The sequence below is a fragment of the Manacus vitellinus genome, unplaced genomic scaffold (genome assembly GCF_001715985.3).
Source record: "Manacus vitellinus isolate BGI_N305 unplaced genomic scaffold, ASM171598v3 scaffold_104_pilon, whole genome shotgun sequence".
Classification (NCBI taxonomy): Eukaryota; Metazoa; Chordata; class Aves; order Passeriformes; family Pipridae; genus Manacus; species Manacus vitellinus.
In genome coordinates, this window is record NW_021938821.1 from 729,849 (window position 1) to 746,390 (window position 16,542).

Below are 16,542 nucleotides of genomic sequence, written 5' to 3' on the forward strand. Positions count from 1 at the left end.
AAGACTGTGAGAAACAGAAAATAAACAACGTGGCACGGAGGGGCTTTCAAAAGGAGCACCAAATCTGCATGTTTTATTTAGACACTTAATTGTTGCCGACTGGCTGCGTTTAAACAAGCGACTTTACAGTGTCTGGAAGAAAACCAGCTCCCGAATTTGAGGAGCTGACCTTGGGTAGATGCCATCAACTGTTCTTTTCTGTTGGCACGAATGTGCTGCTGGCAGTGTCTCCCTGTAGCTGCAGTCACTCACCCAGCTCTCAGTCAGAACCTGCTTCCACTGTACTGGGCCACCAAATCATGCTGTTGTTGTGGTTTAACCCCGACTGGCAGCTCAGCCCCTCACAGCTACCCGCTCCCTCCCCTGCCACGGGACGGGGACAGAACCGGAAAGGTAAAAGGAAGAAAACCCATGGGTTGAGATTAAAATCAGTTTAATAGGGAAAGGAAAGGCTGTGCACAAGCAAAGCCAGACAGGACATTCATCCCCCCCTTCCCATGGCAGGCAGGTGCTCAGCCATCCCAGGAAAGCCGGGCTCCACCAGGGTCACGGTGACTTGGGAAGATGAACACCATCACTCCAACATCCCCCCTTCCTCCTTCTCCCCCAGCTCTATGTGCTGAGCATGACCCCACGTGGTCTGGGATGTCCCTGTGGCCAGCTGGGATCAGCTGTCCTGTCTCTCCCCTCCCAAGTCCTTGTGCCCCCCAGCCCCTCGCTGGTGGGGCGGGTGGGGAGCAGAAAAGGCCTTGGCTCTGTGCAGGCCCTGCTCAGCAAGAACTAAAAGATCCCTGTGTTACCAGCACTGATCCAGCACAAACCCAAAGCACGGCCCCTACAACTACTGGGAAGAAATGTAACTCTACCCCAGCCCAGCACAGCCCTTTATTCCAAATATTATTTGCAGCCCCTTTGATAACCAAGATTTGATAAAAAATATATAGGATATTTAAAAATAAGAACCTTCAAAAAAGCTATAATTAAGGTTCTTTAATGGAGCAACACATAATGTTCTTTGGAAATAAAGGAGAGAGGCTACAAATTCGCTGAAAGCAAACTAAAAATGCGTGATGGGAATTGAAGGGACACAATGGAGTTGTTCCTGTGGTCCTAGGGATGTAGTACTCACCATGTGAGGAGTGAAGTCAGAGGTATTTACTTGGTTCTTTTATGAAATTATCTGGTTTGTGTATGTAACATGAGGAAGGGTGCCTTACATTCACAGTAGGGTGCAGCTTCAAGGCTGTTTAAAATTCTGCCATATCTTAATGATAATAGTTAATCCCAGTATCAGAACAGTACTTCTATTTTTAAAATGCAATCAATCAATCATTTTAATACATTGCACCCTTAGTGCCAAACACCTCAGAAAACGGTGTGTTTGGCAGTAAAAATAAAGCATCTGAAACTCCTTCTGTAGAGTCATTCTTCCTTTCTTTCTCACCCATGTAAGTACAGTAAAAGCTTAAAGCTGCAAGAAATATCTGGAATTACATAACAAGGAGTATATCCTCCAAACAAGACCAGTTGCCAGGTAGGGGTTGCTGTCATGGACTGAGCAAGGTGGGACACAGAAATTGCCCCACTTAACTAAAGTTCTGTCTAAAAATACTGCACGTGCTGTTTGTTCTTGGGTATAATTTTGGCTTTTGAGGTGGGAGTTGTGTACAGATGCTAGACTTCCTTTTAAGGGGATTACACTGGAAATTGGTTCTTTCTGTTTATTTCTCAGGACAGCTTCCCCTGCCTACCATGCTTTTTCAGAAAGCTGTTTATATCCCCTAGGAATCATAGAAGTTGTACATAACTCAGGTTGGGTTTCTGCCTCTGCCACAGTGATTCACACAAAAGCACACTGTCTCGTACATCTGTTCTTCACCTGCAAAATAAGGATTAATGCTTCCTTAGCATTGGTGCTTATAAATTACTTCGAAGATCCTCCAATATGCTCCAAATATACCTGTCAATGTTGTTAGTGATAAAAAGGTGAACTGCATAACTCAGTCATGTTAACAGCATATTAACTGAGAGGGTTTTTAACACGACTTGAGTATAAAAGTACCAGCACCATATTCCAGCAAATAACCAGTACAGTAAAAGCATACCTTTATATTACCTCTATTTTCTCTTCCCTCTGGGTTTTCTCATGAGTGGGCTTTTTCTTGGGTCACTTATTTTCTGAGACTGACCCTCAGTGGTTGTATTGATGAAAGGCTTTGCTTTTTTTTAAAGGATCAGCAAGAAACAGTGATGTTTTCAGTCATGAACATGGCAGGACCGCTGCATTGGACCGAACTGCCCAACATCATCTCATGTGAGTTACTGGGTAGTTTCAAACATGCTTGTTTGCCCCAAGATAGATAGAGGGGGAAGGTCTGAAAGAGATTTTTGGTTTCAGTTGAACAGTAGTCTCCACAAATAGGTATTTATGTGATAAAAAATAATTCAGTGCAAAACAAGTTTAGTTGAGGTGAAATTGGAGCCAAAAGCGCAGATGATGTGGACACGGATCACAGGTTACAGAGTTAAGACATCTGGATTTCTAGTCAATTCTCTGAAGGTGTACCTAGAAGTTAATAACATTTGGTTTCCTCTTCCAGGAGAGCATTTTTTTACATGGTGTCTGAAATCCGGCTTCCTTGGGGGATTTAAGAAGTGTTTTTCCATTAATTCAAAAGTTGAAGGTGCCTTCAAAGTACCAGGCAGCTTATGATAGTCCTTCCCAGCCTTATGCATTCATAGCATTCATGGCTGTGTTTTTGTGATGTGTACATGTAAGTGCATACTTCCTAGGGACAGCTGTCCCAGCAGGCAGGATTCAAACAAGACATTTGTGTTAAGACTTCTTTAAATTATTTGCTGCTTTGATAAGCCATATCTTGGTCAATATCTGAAAGGATTTTTTTGAAGTAGCAGTCAGGAGGGCTTGTATTTTCTGTTTCTCTGCTCCCCTAGGTCTCTTCCCATTACGTGTTTCATTTTAACAGGCAGCAAGCATGTTCTGCTTCCTTGAGATGTCTGCATGGCCAACATCTGGAGAGCAGCCATGTGGGCTGTTCCACACGGAGTTTTTGGAAACACCATTTGCTGGTGGAATGATCTGGAGCAGACACCTCTTTTGGCAGAACTTTATTGCCATCTATTTTTAGCTGAACTCTCAAACATCAGATTACTGGGTGCGAGCCACCAGAGTGTGTCTTGCAGACAGGCACTCTGAGGAGAAAGGAAGACTTCTCTATGTGGTAGCTGAAGTGCTTGAGGTGAGTCTGCACGTACCTTCTGCAAACTGCCTTCAGCTCATTAGTGTGGTGTCACAAACTGGGTTCAGAGCTGACAAAGAAACTGGAAGGAATGTGGGACTTGCGCTGTCCCTTCTGTTACTCTCATGGCACATGGGACATATAATGAACTGGGGAGGACAATGCTGGCCAGGATCCTCTGTTCTCAAATAGCAGGCACGCTGTATTCCACCAGCAGAGCACACAGCTAACAATGCCTTCATTAATAACTCTCTTTTGGGATCTCTCAGCTAAGGTCTGCAGCTTTCCAAGAATTCCAAGAAGGGCTGTTGACTGTTGTTGTGCCCAAGGCCAGGGAAAGGCCTAGAGTTCCCCTAAACAGCAGGGCAGTGGAGTGCATGGGAAACTGTGTAGATTCCCTGCAGAATCCAGCTTCCATTTCTGTGCTTTCACTTTTCTCAGCAGTTCATGGAAGCAGCTTGTTCTTAGTGATGTTGATACCCATGTTTTTGTAAATTATTGCACATCTATGTGTCAGATAAACTTATAAACATATAGAGGTTTAATTTACCATACTTAGATGGCACAAATGAAAGACTTCATAGGCCTCTTACGAAGGTCTGTGGTTAATGCATGTTGAATTCATCCTCCAGTGGCATATGTTGCTTGTTTGAGTGGTAGAGGGCAGAGTGTCACAGTGCGGTATATCAAGTGTCTGATCCTTTTCTGAGACCTTCATGAAAAATCTCATTTTCTTTCGTGAAAATTCTTGAGGTTATCTTTTATTTGATTTTTGAAATTATTTTTAAGCAAGACTCTTCCTGTCTGAACATAGATTGCAAGTAGTTTGCAAGCAATTAGTTTGCCCAGTGTTTGAACCCTCCAAAGGCCATTACAGAGCAGCAGTGGGAATGTAAGTTAGTGCCAGGGCAACTTTCATTCCTTTACCACAGTTCATGTTAAAGGGTCAGAAATATCAGCTTTTTAAGCAGAATTGTAAAATATACTGCCTGTGTTTCCAGAAGTGAAAAGGCTTGCTAACATGCAGCATCACCTACCTTAGGCTTCTTGTGGTGATGACTTCTTACTTGGCTATTTTGTGTCTGATTGTTGCTTCTTCACATTACTTTGCCAGAGTCATTCATTTAAAAGATCTCAGGGAGAAAACCTCAAACAAATGCCAGTACTTAAAGGTCATTATCATTGTTTCTCTGTGATATTATTAGGTCCCAGTTGTGCTAACGTGGGTAGCTTGAGTAGATCTACTTAAAATCTAGTCTGGTGTTCTGCTGCAGCTATAAACCTCTAAAATGAATGTTGCATACTATCCCAGCCTTGCTGTCTCTGTGGATCACTTTGGGGTGACAGACCTTTCTGAAAGCACGTGTTATTAGAGAAGGTATAAATGAATTGTTTGTGTATTCCCACATGCCTTATTAAAGCAGTCCTATGTATTCTGTTCTCCTTTTTCTCTGTGTATTGCAGTAAACTTAGTTTACTTACTTTATCAGTTCTCATGCAGTGTGTATAGCTGAAGTCATGACAATCCTGTTCATCCTTTCAACTCTAATACTCAGTAGTAGGTTATGTTTATGTTAGAAAGATCATAGTTTCTCTTACATTAATTACCAAGTAGGTGAGTGTTATAATTGTTATTCAGAGCCGGGATGATTCATTACTGATAGAAAGTGGTGTTCCTTTCTTAAAGGAATGGAGGCTGTTCATTTGGAATGTTCAGTGTTACCCTTGTCTTTCCAATGACGACGATTTGGAGTTTGGTTCCATTTCCAGCAATTAAGGATCATTCCAGCAAAAAATACTGGTGATCCACAGTGGGGCACTCTCAGTATCCAGCAAGATTTAGGAGTGTTCTGGGATTGTCATGCCTCCATGCATTGATGTTCTTAGTGGAAAAATTACCGTACTGTGGATTTGGTATGTCTCAGGTTATCATCCACATTTTATTTAACAGCGTGTGGCTTTTTTGGTTGTCTTGTAAACATGCTTTCTATGTAGTGTTGATGCTGCAAAACTTGGAAATCAGGAGACTTGTATATTAACATTTCCCCAGCACCATAAAAGATTGTGGAAAATGTGTGTTTGCCAACATAACTAGTATCCAAAAATGATGCGTGTATAATGTATGGACAGGGAAATATTTAAATGTAGTAGGGGAAGTTAAACTTTTATATTTCTTAGGTGTTGTGCGTTTAAACATTCAACTTGCTGTATAAATTCTGGAATATTTTTGTTGGTTCTTTTTTCCTCCTTGCTTGTGTAAGTATTTTACAGGCTCTGATTTTCTGGCCACAATAGAGCAGACAGAATTACTTGATGTTGAGAACCTTGTTAATTTTATGGCCCATTTTCACATGGAGATCAGCTTTTATTTCCCCTCTCGCTCTTTATCCTTAATTCAATTGTTAGTAAGGTTTACTGAGCAAAAACACTGGATGTATTATGGGAAGAAATCTAATCAATGCAGCACCAAGGGACAGTCCTCCAGAGTCCTCCGTAGTGGCTGTGAGCCAGACTAGAGGTTACTACGAGGTTACTCTGTCTGACTTTCACCAGAATACCCCGTACTTGTGCAAAGGCTGCGGCCGCCCGGCCGCGTGTAACAGAAGCCTCATTTATACGGCTCCCAATATACAGATACACCTGTTCCACAGCCCCGCGCACAGCCCGGGTTTCCCCTTTTAAACACTTTGCATGTCTGTCTGCATTCCCTGCTGTCTGCAGTTGCTGTGCCGTGGCACTGCAGGGCAGCTCCAGGCAGCGCCCTCGGGGAATGCAGAGCTAAAGAAAGGGCTGGCAGATGTCAGTGGACTTTGCCAAATGCTATTCTCCGAGTTAGATAGTTTGAAAGATTCATTGGCTAATCCAGACTTTGTGATACAAAAGTATCCTCGTTAGTCATGGCTTTAAGTGTGCATTTCTTTAATGCCTGCTCCTTTTTCAGGTGTTGATGCAGAGAATTGCATTGAGGTATGTGTGGGAAATCTTTATTTGTTTGGCAAGACTGCTGCTCACCTTCCTCCCAAACCCCAGCCCTCCTGTCTGTAGCATTTAAGTCCTCTTAGAGCTTAACTCTTTGAAAGACACAGTACTTCCCTAGGGCTTTTGTCTGTTTTGGCTCTGAGTTCTAATAAATCATTTGGCAGTAAAAGATAAACCTTTCCCCTTTGATGAAATATTTGTTAAGCACTCTCTAGAATATAGGTTTACCTCAAGAGCTACATGTCTTCCTTGTTAAAGACAAGAAAAGGGTCAAACCCAATATCAGATACAACTGCTGACTCAGCACAGGAGCAAAACTTTGGCATACCCAGTGAGCTGTGTATTTTGTGGTTACCCAGCTTGGTTGTCTGACCAGCGTGTTGGGAATTGTGTGTCAGTACTTCTTCTAGGCCCTTGCCATATTTTGTGTAAAAGAGCAGTAAGTTCTCACAAAAAGTCTGCTGTTCCCCCAGCAGTCCCAAGTGCTGTGGTGTCCTGGGGCCCCGCCCGGAGCCAGCAGCGGGTGTTACCTGCACACAGGTGTGTCCCAGGAGCAGCTCCGGGAGTGCTGGGGCTCCTGTTCCACTGGGAGTGCAGAGCAGTGTCTGTGACAGCCACAGCTGCTATTGCATTCACAGCCTTCCCAGTTGTTTTCACAAGGCACAACTGATAATGTCTGTGTTTTGGGTTTGTTTCTAAAACTTTCCCGTGGAAATTTTTGATAAGGTATGAATCCTAGCACCAGATACTGATGGCTAAGAGTAGGCAGCAGTTCTACTGACGTTGTGCTGCAGTCAGAAACTCTGGAGGAACTGAATTAGCTCTGTTTCAGTTTCAGCACTTCTGTGCCTGCAGTGATGTTGTTCCTGCAGTACCACGTTGCAGCATTTGATTGTGAATTGTAGCCTGAGAAGTATGTGGCAGCTTCAATAAGTGAAACAAAACTTGGAGAAACACAGTCTCCTCAGTTAAAAATCCTAAGAACATAAGATTTAACAGTCTGGGCTAGACCAAGGGTCTGTCTGGCCTACTGTCTTGTTTTCAGCAGTGATTAGTAGTGTAGTTATGGAAAAAATACCAGTGGTGAGTGTATGGAATAAATAGACAGAAGTGCTGTGATTACTAGGTCAGTCACTGCATATGGGAAATCCCCCTGGAGTGTAGCTGTCAGGTCAGAGCATTCTGAGGGGAAAGCCTGGGTTTGTGTGGTTGGATCCACAATCACATCCCAGGCACATGGACCATCCTGTCAAACACCAGACAAGTCTGGGGTGAGATCCCTGTGTTCCAGCCTTTTACAAACCCTCTGTTTGTTATGGACATTCATCTTCAATGGCAGTAAATACAGCACTGTTGAAATGCAATTAATGACTTGCTCTTAGTTACTTTTAGTGACCTGCTTCTTTCAATAGTGGATTTGATTTGCCCAGATTATTTCTGTATTACTTCAGCATAGACCCCATTCCTTTAGTCTTTGAAGGTGTTTTGAGGACTTGGATTGTAGAAGCAATTTTCTGTTGTTACTTCAAGTGGCATTATATCACAAAAATTTGCATTTTGCTCTAGTGATTTAGTAAAATTGCAGTCAGGTTGTAGAGCTTATGGGCATAGGAAATAGCTGTAGTTACCACACCTACGGTGTCTTTCGCAAATATAAAGTATTCCAAAAAAGATTCATAGCCAGCACTTTCCTAAAATGGGATTAGTGGTGCCACTTCATAAAGATCCTACTTCAACAGGGTTCCAGTCAGTCATGTTGTTGGGGTGGGGGGTTTTAATCAATTAAAAGCCTAATTTCTCCTTCCTTCCCACAAAGTAAAGACCTTGCATTGCTATAACAGTAAACTGGGGCTTTTCCATCTTAGTGAACAGCAGATGTCAGTTCTGCAGTGTTTGGCACTGCACCATGTCATGATGTGCAGGAGTTAAAGTTTAAAAATCGTGAGTTAAAACAGCAATCTTGTTGTATCGAAACTTCCATGGTGAGGGCTGGCTTATCCCATTGGCCTTCAAAACTATGTACTGAGGCTAAGCTAAAGCAGGGACCCCCCTTTCCAGTGCCAGCCAGTAATGGTTGAGGTTCTCTTTAGCACCCTCTTTTGGTGCGTTGCATTAGTAAGCAACCACCAGCTCTGTGACAGACTAAAACTGCGTGTAGACTTGCTGAGCTCCGTGTGTGGATACTGAGTACCTGCTCCGGAGCTGCATTGTTGTTAGTTCTCTGACTCTCACGCTGCATCACTTTGCTGACTCAAAGACCACGGTTAATGCACTCCCACTGTTTGCCTCTCCTTTTGCTTTTGCTCACAGTGTTAAAATACAGTTCTTGCTAGAGAATATTGTATTTGTATTTGTACCTGATGCTCAGTAGTGTCTGGCAACTGCTGCTCTTCTATAACCAATCTAGGAGAGAGGTTGTCTTCCTAACTCTCTGGAGAAGGAATTTAAGCCCCAGCCATGAAAATACAACATGACTGAGTAAAGTTCTTCATGTCTAAACATTTGCAGGATTGTAGCCTACTGTAATAATGGAATAGTCTGAAAACCATGTCTATAAAATCTCAGTATGGCACTGTATCAACACAGTATATGTTCTTTATACACCCTTAAGGCAGTCAAGTTTGAAGAGTTTCTTTATCTGTAGCATTTCTATACCATCTTGTGTCTGGACTCTTTTCTACCTGCGTGTTCCCATTGGCCACATGTCTGACTGAGGCCAAAGATTGTTTTCCTGTACATTTTTGTACAGTACCTATATTCTGTTTTAAGGAAAAATATACACACACATTTTTCTTCTTTATTAATCAACAGAGTGACAATTTAAAATAAATTCTTTCAGCTGTTTGGAATGGTACCCAGATGTACTGACACATTTCAGAGTGAGTTAAATAGGCAGAAAAGCATTATTTCACTAACAGAGCTGAGGAAGAGGAGCTGGTCTCTGACCACTGAAGCAAAACAAAGCAGTGCTAAGATGGTGGCTTTGAGGAAAATAAACCAGACTGTTCTAATGCTTAGCTGAACTATGGAAGTAGCAACAAAAGAGAGAAAAATCTTACCAAAGGTGGCAAGCATAAAGGTATACTGTGGAGTGAAAGAGCAATACTGAAACAGGTGAGAAAAAAAACCAGAAAATTGGTTCAGGACATAAAGCAAAAAAAAAGGAAGGAAAAAAGGCTTATGAAAGCCCTAACAGTAACGTGATTGATATCTTCACAGAAGGAGAGGATTGGGATGAGGGGGGAATAGGCATTGGTATGGAGACCTATCTGATATCCAAGCATGGGAATACCAGTTTGAAGTCTTTACCTCTCCTGGCAGATGGTGTGGGAATCTCTGATGCCTTACTGCATTTCATTCCAAGACCAGGTGTCACCTCACAGTGGGTAACCCAAACCTAACTTTTAGGATACTTAAGTCTTCACAGGGCTTTGCTCTCAGACTTGGCAGTGAAGAGAATATTCATTTGCATTTAGATCTAACTTAGGTGCATGTGCAGGTAATTGTTATTCCTAAACGGCTGCTATGGAGAGAGAACAGGAGAGAAGCTCCTGAGGGGTTGGTTCAGAGTATGTATGTTAGAGTGGTGAGAGGGTCACCATTTGTAGAGTCCTTGTGCCATTGGAGTTGTTGTTTATTACAGACCTTGGGAGTTATCTCACCCTAATCCACACCGAGGGCATCTGTGGGTCTCAGTCCCTCTCCCGTTCTCGTGGTGGGGCCGTGGCAGGGAATGTTTCCCATTCCCCAGGGTTCTAGTGCTGTCACCATACAGGAGAGCAGCAGTTATTTCACCATCCTGTGTGTATTTTTGTATGTAATAGTGGCTTCTACACTTGACCCTGCTTACAAAGCTGTGTTAAAGGTGTTACTGACACAAGTGCATTAGCAGGAATGGTGGTGTCCCTGGCTACTGAGACTGCACTGCTGAATGCTGCGTGCTAAGAGTGATTTATACTACATGTATTGATGGCCATGCTTGGGTGATTAGTCTGAGCACAATTAATCTTTTTACTAGTAATTGGTGTAGTAATTTTAAAGGACTGAAAACAAGAATGATACTCAGGAGTAAAGGTTGAAATATTTTTTCTGGTAACTTTTCTTTAAACTCTCTTGGCTGTGAAAGTAGAGGAGACTTTTTACTCAAAGCTTTCAAGGTTTGCTGCAGTTAGTTTCAGAAACCTTGTCATAGTGCTTCCCTGAGGGTAAAGTCATTCCTCTACAGAGTACCATTCATGCCCCACTTACCCTCAGTTAAGGCTTTCAAAATAACTTTGCAGTGGGACGCTGACCTTCTGCTGAAACATATTCCTCACCTGCAGGAAAGGCTGTATTTAGTATCTGTATGTCTGTTCTTTAATTTTTTCCATCATAAGGATAACATATCAAATTTATTATTTTTTCTTCTTTCTCTTTGGAAACAGAAAAAATGACTTACTGGGGAACCAAGTTAGAAAATGAAAGAAGTGAAGATTGGTCATCTCTGCAGAGGAAATGACAAGGTATGCATAGCAATCACACTGGAGATTCATTTTTTGCTGGTGCTTAGGTCTTCATGGTAGATTACTTCTGGCAATAAAGTTTAAAAATAGTGCTCAGAAACCTTGGAAAAGATGTTTTGAAGACAACTTTTTCTTCTGTGCAATTGCCAGAGTAAGCAAAGTAAGTATTTTATATCTTTATAAATATCTTTGAGATACACCTTTAAACTCATTACTATGCTGAATTGTAGCTGTGTTTCTACAGGTAAATGGGAATCACATTCATGAGTTGTTTTTTTGGCAGAGATCAGTAAAAACAACTGTTCTCCCAACTCTAAACTGAAACCCATCCAGATACTATCAATGGTCATTCTTGAGACTTTAAAATACTTGTTTCATGGACTCATTTAAATCACTGTATGCTCAGTGCAGCAGTTGTACCATTTTCTCTTCATGTTTATCACCATTACAGGATGTGCTTAGTACCTATTTTGCACTGCATTTAAAGAATATGTCCTTTTACATTTGTCATCCTGTAGATTTGTAACTTGAGGATGCAAAATCAGCACTACCAACAACTCCTGCCTCTCAAATATTTTCAGTAAAGTGAATGTATAATATTTAGCCATGACTGCTAAGAGACCAGACAAGGCTATATGCCACTTAAGTTCTGAGGTTAAATGTTACTTCAGTGATGCATAAAATTTGCATTGACCATCTCCCCAACCTTGAATTGAACCCATTAATGAATGAGCTTCACAATATCACCGTGAGCTAGGGAACTGTGATCTCCTTTACCAAGGGGTAAAATGGAGCCCCGAGGGCTTGTGTAAGCCCTGCCAGTGCTGCAGGAAGTGCAGGATGAGCCAGCAGTGCAGCCCAGCTCCCCTGGCCTGCCATCCTGCCTGCACAGCCACCCCTGCACTTGGTGTTCTTGTCCGTGTGCTCTGTTATCAACAGCCACATGTTCTCTGGGCACAGTCTGAACCATCCAGTTCTCCTGCAGAGTAGCTTCAAACACAGCTCCTGTGACCTGTGGCTCCTTCTCGTCCGTAAAGAACTGGAGACACAACACAAACCAGCCAGCACAGACAGCCCCAGATGGCCCTCGGAACTGGAGCAGGTCAGCACAAGGTGACCACAGGGAGAGCTGCTGTTGTGACCTCCCTTTCCAGCTTTTTGTCTAACAGAGAGGAAAACTGTGCAGATCTTCCTGTAGTACTGAGAGGAACTGCAGGTATAGGGCCATCAGTGCCTTCCCTTTTGTAATCCTGCTAAATGTCTCTTTGATTTCCTTTAGTAAATGTCAGGTCACATGTTGACTGCCTGCATTCTAAAACTGAAGTATAAATCATCTCCTCAAGTGACAGAAACTGTCATTTTTCCTTGCAAAATATTTTTCTAACTATATCTTATGTAACTGTTACAGTTATTGACATTTTTCTAAAAAGCCCTGTTGGTTTGACACTCAGGATTCAGTATGAAGCTGTAGACTAGGATAGAGAATTCTTTTGCCTTTGCTTCTATCTCTGTCCCATGAGCGGAAGAAAGGAATATTACACATCTCTGAGTCATGCTGTAGAAAGGTATTTTATTTTTAATATCATTTGAATTTTAAAAGAAGGAGAAGGGTAAACCTTAACATAGGTGAAACCAAGAGTTAATATGCCTCAGTTATAGAAAGTGGCTATTAAATTTTGATGGGATGCTATGACTGATACTTCAAATAAAATGCTGGTGTAGCAATGTGGGGAGTGTCGATAATGAGCTGAATACTAGAGAAAGGCTGTTGATTTTTATGGAAAATATATATAAAAATACATGATCCTCAACCAAAGGCATTCATGTGGATACATCTATTGGAAAAAATCAGACTATAGACGTCTTATGTCTGTCTTGGCTTGTGTCTACCAGAAAGCAGCCCCATATAACTGTGTCTTGGCATAGATATGGGCTGAAAGCACTTGCTCACACCAGATGTTTTATTGTGCCTAGTTCCTGCCCAGCTTAAGGGTGATACTCGAGCATTAATAATCTGCTTTCCCCCTGCTCTTACATGCCTGCAGAAAACTACTGATGTGTCTTCCTAGTGGGTCTTTCTTAGAAGAAATGGTGCAGAATGTGGAATTAGTTGGTGTGAAATCCTGCTGGCAAGGCCTTTGACTTTTGGCTTCTGCTGGATCCAGCTGAGTGATGAAAGAGAGAGCTCTTGCAGGTATTTCAGCTCTTCACCTGTGCTAATCTCACCCTCATAAGAAGTAAATTGTTCTGGAAAAATAAGTTCGAGAAACACTTGTGTTCCTTCTGAGGGAATGCTGCAAGGGTGATCTGGAATGCCAGGACTTCGGTCTTGAGTGGCTCCATTAATCCTGCATCCAAGTCCAGTGGTTTAGTTAAATTTTAAGCAAGCTAGAGACGTTTATGGTAAATGCAGGGTATTTTCAGACACGTTTAGGAGCCTGAAGGTGTCCCTATGGACAAAACCATATTGGATCTGAATTGTTTGGTTAAGTATCCTGTGGCTACCAGAGAACATTGCTGAGTCTAGAAAAGAAAGTCAGATCTTGATCTAAATATCTCTGCTTTTTGATGAGAGACTGTCTAATAACCTTCACAGCAAACAGTTGAACTCCACACAGACACATGTCAGAAGGGACGCTTTTCTCAGCTGAAAGGAGGAGTGAAGAGTGCCCTCCTCATTGCCATAAAGGAAGGCCAGACTCCCCACAGAGGTTAGAGCAGCCTACCTTGGCATCTGTGACATCTCATGATCATGAGTTTGGGCTTTGTGGAATCCCAGTTTCCTTCTTGTCAAAGCCAGAAGTAGGAGGTGGCCCCCAGGAAACAGATGCCCTGTGTCAGATGCCCCTGTTAAATGGTCTTAGCACTGAAGATTCTCAAAGCTGGTTCCTGAACATTACAATTTGTTCTCCTCAGCTCATGGAGGCAGGAACATAATATTTTAGAGATGTGGAAGTGAAGCACAGATATGAATGCTTTAAGATGTGTAGCCTCAACAGATAGGGGTGGAAGCTGAAATGAATAATGGTGCTAATATTTCTCTAGGTTTGTATTCTAACCATGTAAATGACAGTCAGGTCACAGGTGGCATCTTGTATGTGTCCTGCAGCCTCCTGAGCTCCTCCTGCCCGGTGGCCTCGTGCAGTGACAGCCTTGCTCTCCTGTTCACTGGGCAGAGCACCGAGGCTCCTCCACAGCCCCACTGCTGTGCATGTGCAGGGGCTGAGGCTCCTCCACAGCCCCACTGCTGTGCATGTGCAGGGGCTGAGGCTCCTCCACAGCACCACTGCTGTGCATGTGCAGGGGCTGAGGCTCCTCCACAGCACCACTGCTGTGCATGTGCAGGGGCTGAGGCTCCTCCACAGCACCACTGCTGTGCATGTGCAGGGGCTGCTCCGTGGTGGGGGGAGTCCCACAGAGACCAGGGCAGGGGCTACCAGGGAGGGAGAGGGGGTCAGCCACAAAGTATTCATCGTTGTAGTGTGCACAGGAAAGAACCCCATGGCTGCAAACAGGGTTTTCCTCTAGTGCTCTCTGTGCACTGTGGGTTTGTTGGCTGCAGAAAAGGTTCTGTACAGTGTCGATTCTCCAAAGCAGATGGCAAACAGTGATTAACCAGTTCCTTCCAACTGCTCACTAATGAGCAGACTCCAAGTTGAACCAGTTATTCATATTGAATTAAGCTTTAAAAAAAATCATGTACTTAGGAGCATAAATGTTCTCATCTAAATGGAAACTTTCCCAGAATAGTGCACTTGGGGCTGGATGGATGTCTTCAAGCTTATTTCTAATGGTAGAGGATATGAAAAAGTAAATGATAGCAGAATATGATTATAGTTCTTAATGTAATTTAAAATTATTCCACTGTAAGTGAAATACTGATGCACAGGGGCAGGACCTCTGACCCACATGCATTTGCAAGCCTCTCCTACGCAGAAGTAAGTGTCTTGTATGTGGCTGTTGAGACTTACTATCTTGTCTAAAGCTTCTTTAAGATTTGAGTGGAAGCACTGCTCTAACAGCAGTATCAAGGATTTTAGATTTATGGCATTAAGAGCTAATGGGAAGCACATTTGCTGTACATTCACATTCCTAAGCTGTTTTACTCATGGCACTTCAAGGCCAAGTGAGGCCTAGGATAGATGAGCTTTTGAATAAAAAAAAGAAAAAATGTTTTAATATGGATAATTTGAGAAATGGTGTGTGTACTGCCACCAGCGAGATCACACAGAAACAGGCTGGGGGCAACTGTGTGGGAAGCAGCTCCATAGTGAGGGATCCGGGGGTCCTGGTGCACAAGTAACGAATAGTTACCTCAGCATTTTTCTGTATGGCTCTGCCTAAAGGGAAATCACAGCTTCACTACATGATAGCAAAATTCTGATTGACTTCACGAGGCTCTGCATTCTGTCAGCTTAAACGGGGATCACTGGAGGGTTCTTCAAAGTCAGATAATGGTTTTAACGTGTGGAGAACTTAAGAGAATGTTTTGAGTTCTTCTGAAAGTGTATTTCACAATATCAGATTCCTTTAGCGTAGACACATTGAAGTTATGCTAGTATTGGAAACAAAAAACCCCAGTATGTCCTCTCAGCTTTGTACCTGTGTTCCTGTAAGCACAAGTACTTAACTGAGTTGCTCCAAAAAAAAAGGGGAAACTGCAGCAAAGAAAAGCTTCCTTCCAGTGATCACCAAGTAAGAAAGTATTTCCAAATTTTAGAAACTGTTGGCCGGCTCTGACATTTAGAAAGCACATCTTAAAAAGACAGACCGTGTAAAAAATGCAAACTTTATCACGTGAACTTGCTTCCAGCCTGGAAAAGCTTGCTTTTTACAGCCAGGATAAAACACATAACCTGCAGTGTACACATGCACTGCTGTGGAGGGCACATGTTCCTTTACTGCATGTCTGATGAGGGGGAAGGGGTTTGACACAGCTTGGGCTGGCTGGGTATAAAGGCAATTGGCAGCAGAGCATATATAGCCCTGCTACTGTTGTGTTTGTGAGATAAAAAATGTTCAGGGTATGTTTCCTCTTCTTCAGGAACCAGGCTGTTCTAGTTCATGAAGTTGCATATGCTATTGATTACAATATTTTTAACTGTGTGCATTATATGTGAGTATAGATAATGATAAACTCACACTGGAGTCCACTTGGCCTGTAAAAATTTTATGCAACTCTGAGGAAAAGTTACTAAATAGTTATTAAAAAACAATTTGGGAAACTGAGGGGCCTGTTTCAACAGCCCAGCCTTAATCCTTTAATGCACTCAGTGTTTTGGATGAGTGCAGGTGTACATGTAATTATGAATTTAAAATGACCAAGGAATATTTAAGAACAAAAATACTGCCAGTGTAGTAGAGGCTAATTTCTGGAAAATAATGGCCAGAACCATTTGGTAATTTTCAAGCCTACCCTTCCAAAAGAACAATCTGGATCTAAGGAGTGTCTGTCACAGGTTATTGCCAATTTCAGTGTTTGGCATTTGTGGTGGATTTTATACTAATATTAATAATGTGGTTTTGTTTCTCTTCCTCTTACATTTTAACCCTCAGAACTTATTTTCTTTGCAGTGTTTTCTCTGTAGTGTGATGGATTTTTATATATTTGTAGAGAATCTGACATAATACATTAGTCTAGTAGCTGAAGCATTAAAAAGCAAGAAACACAAGACTTGCCATTCTGAGGGCTGCTAACACTGCTTTTAGGATTTGGGGAGATGTTTTTTTCCAGGAACACTTGCGTGTGTGTGAATCCAGTCCGTGACACACTGTGGTTAGCAGCAGCTTTTGTGTGTCAT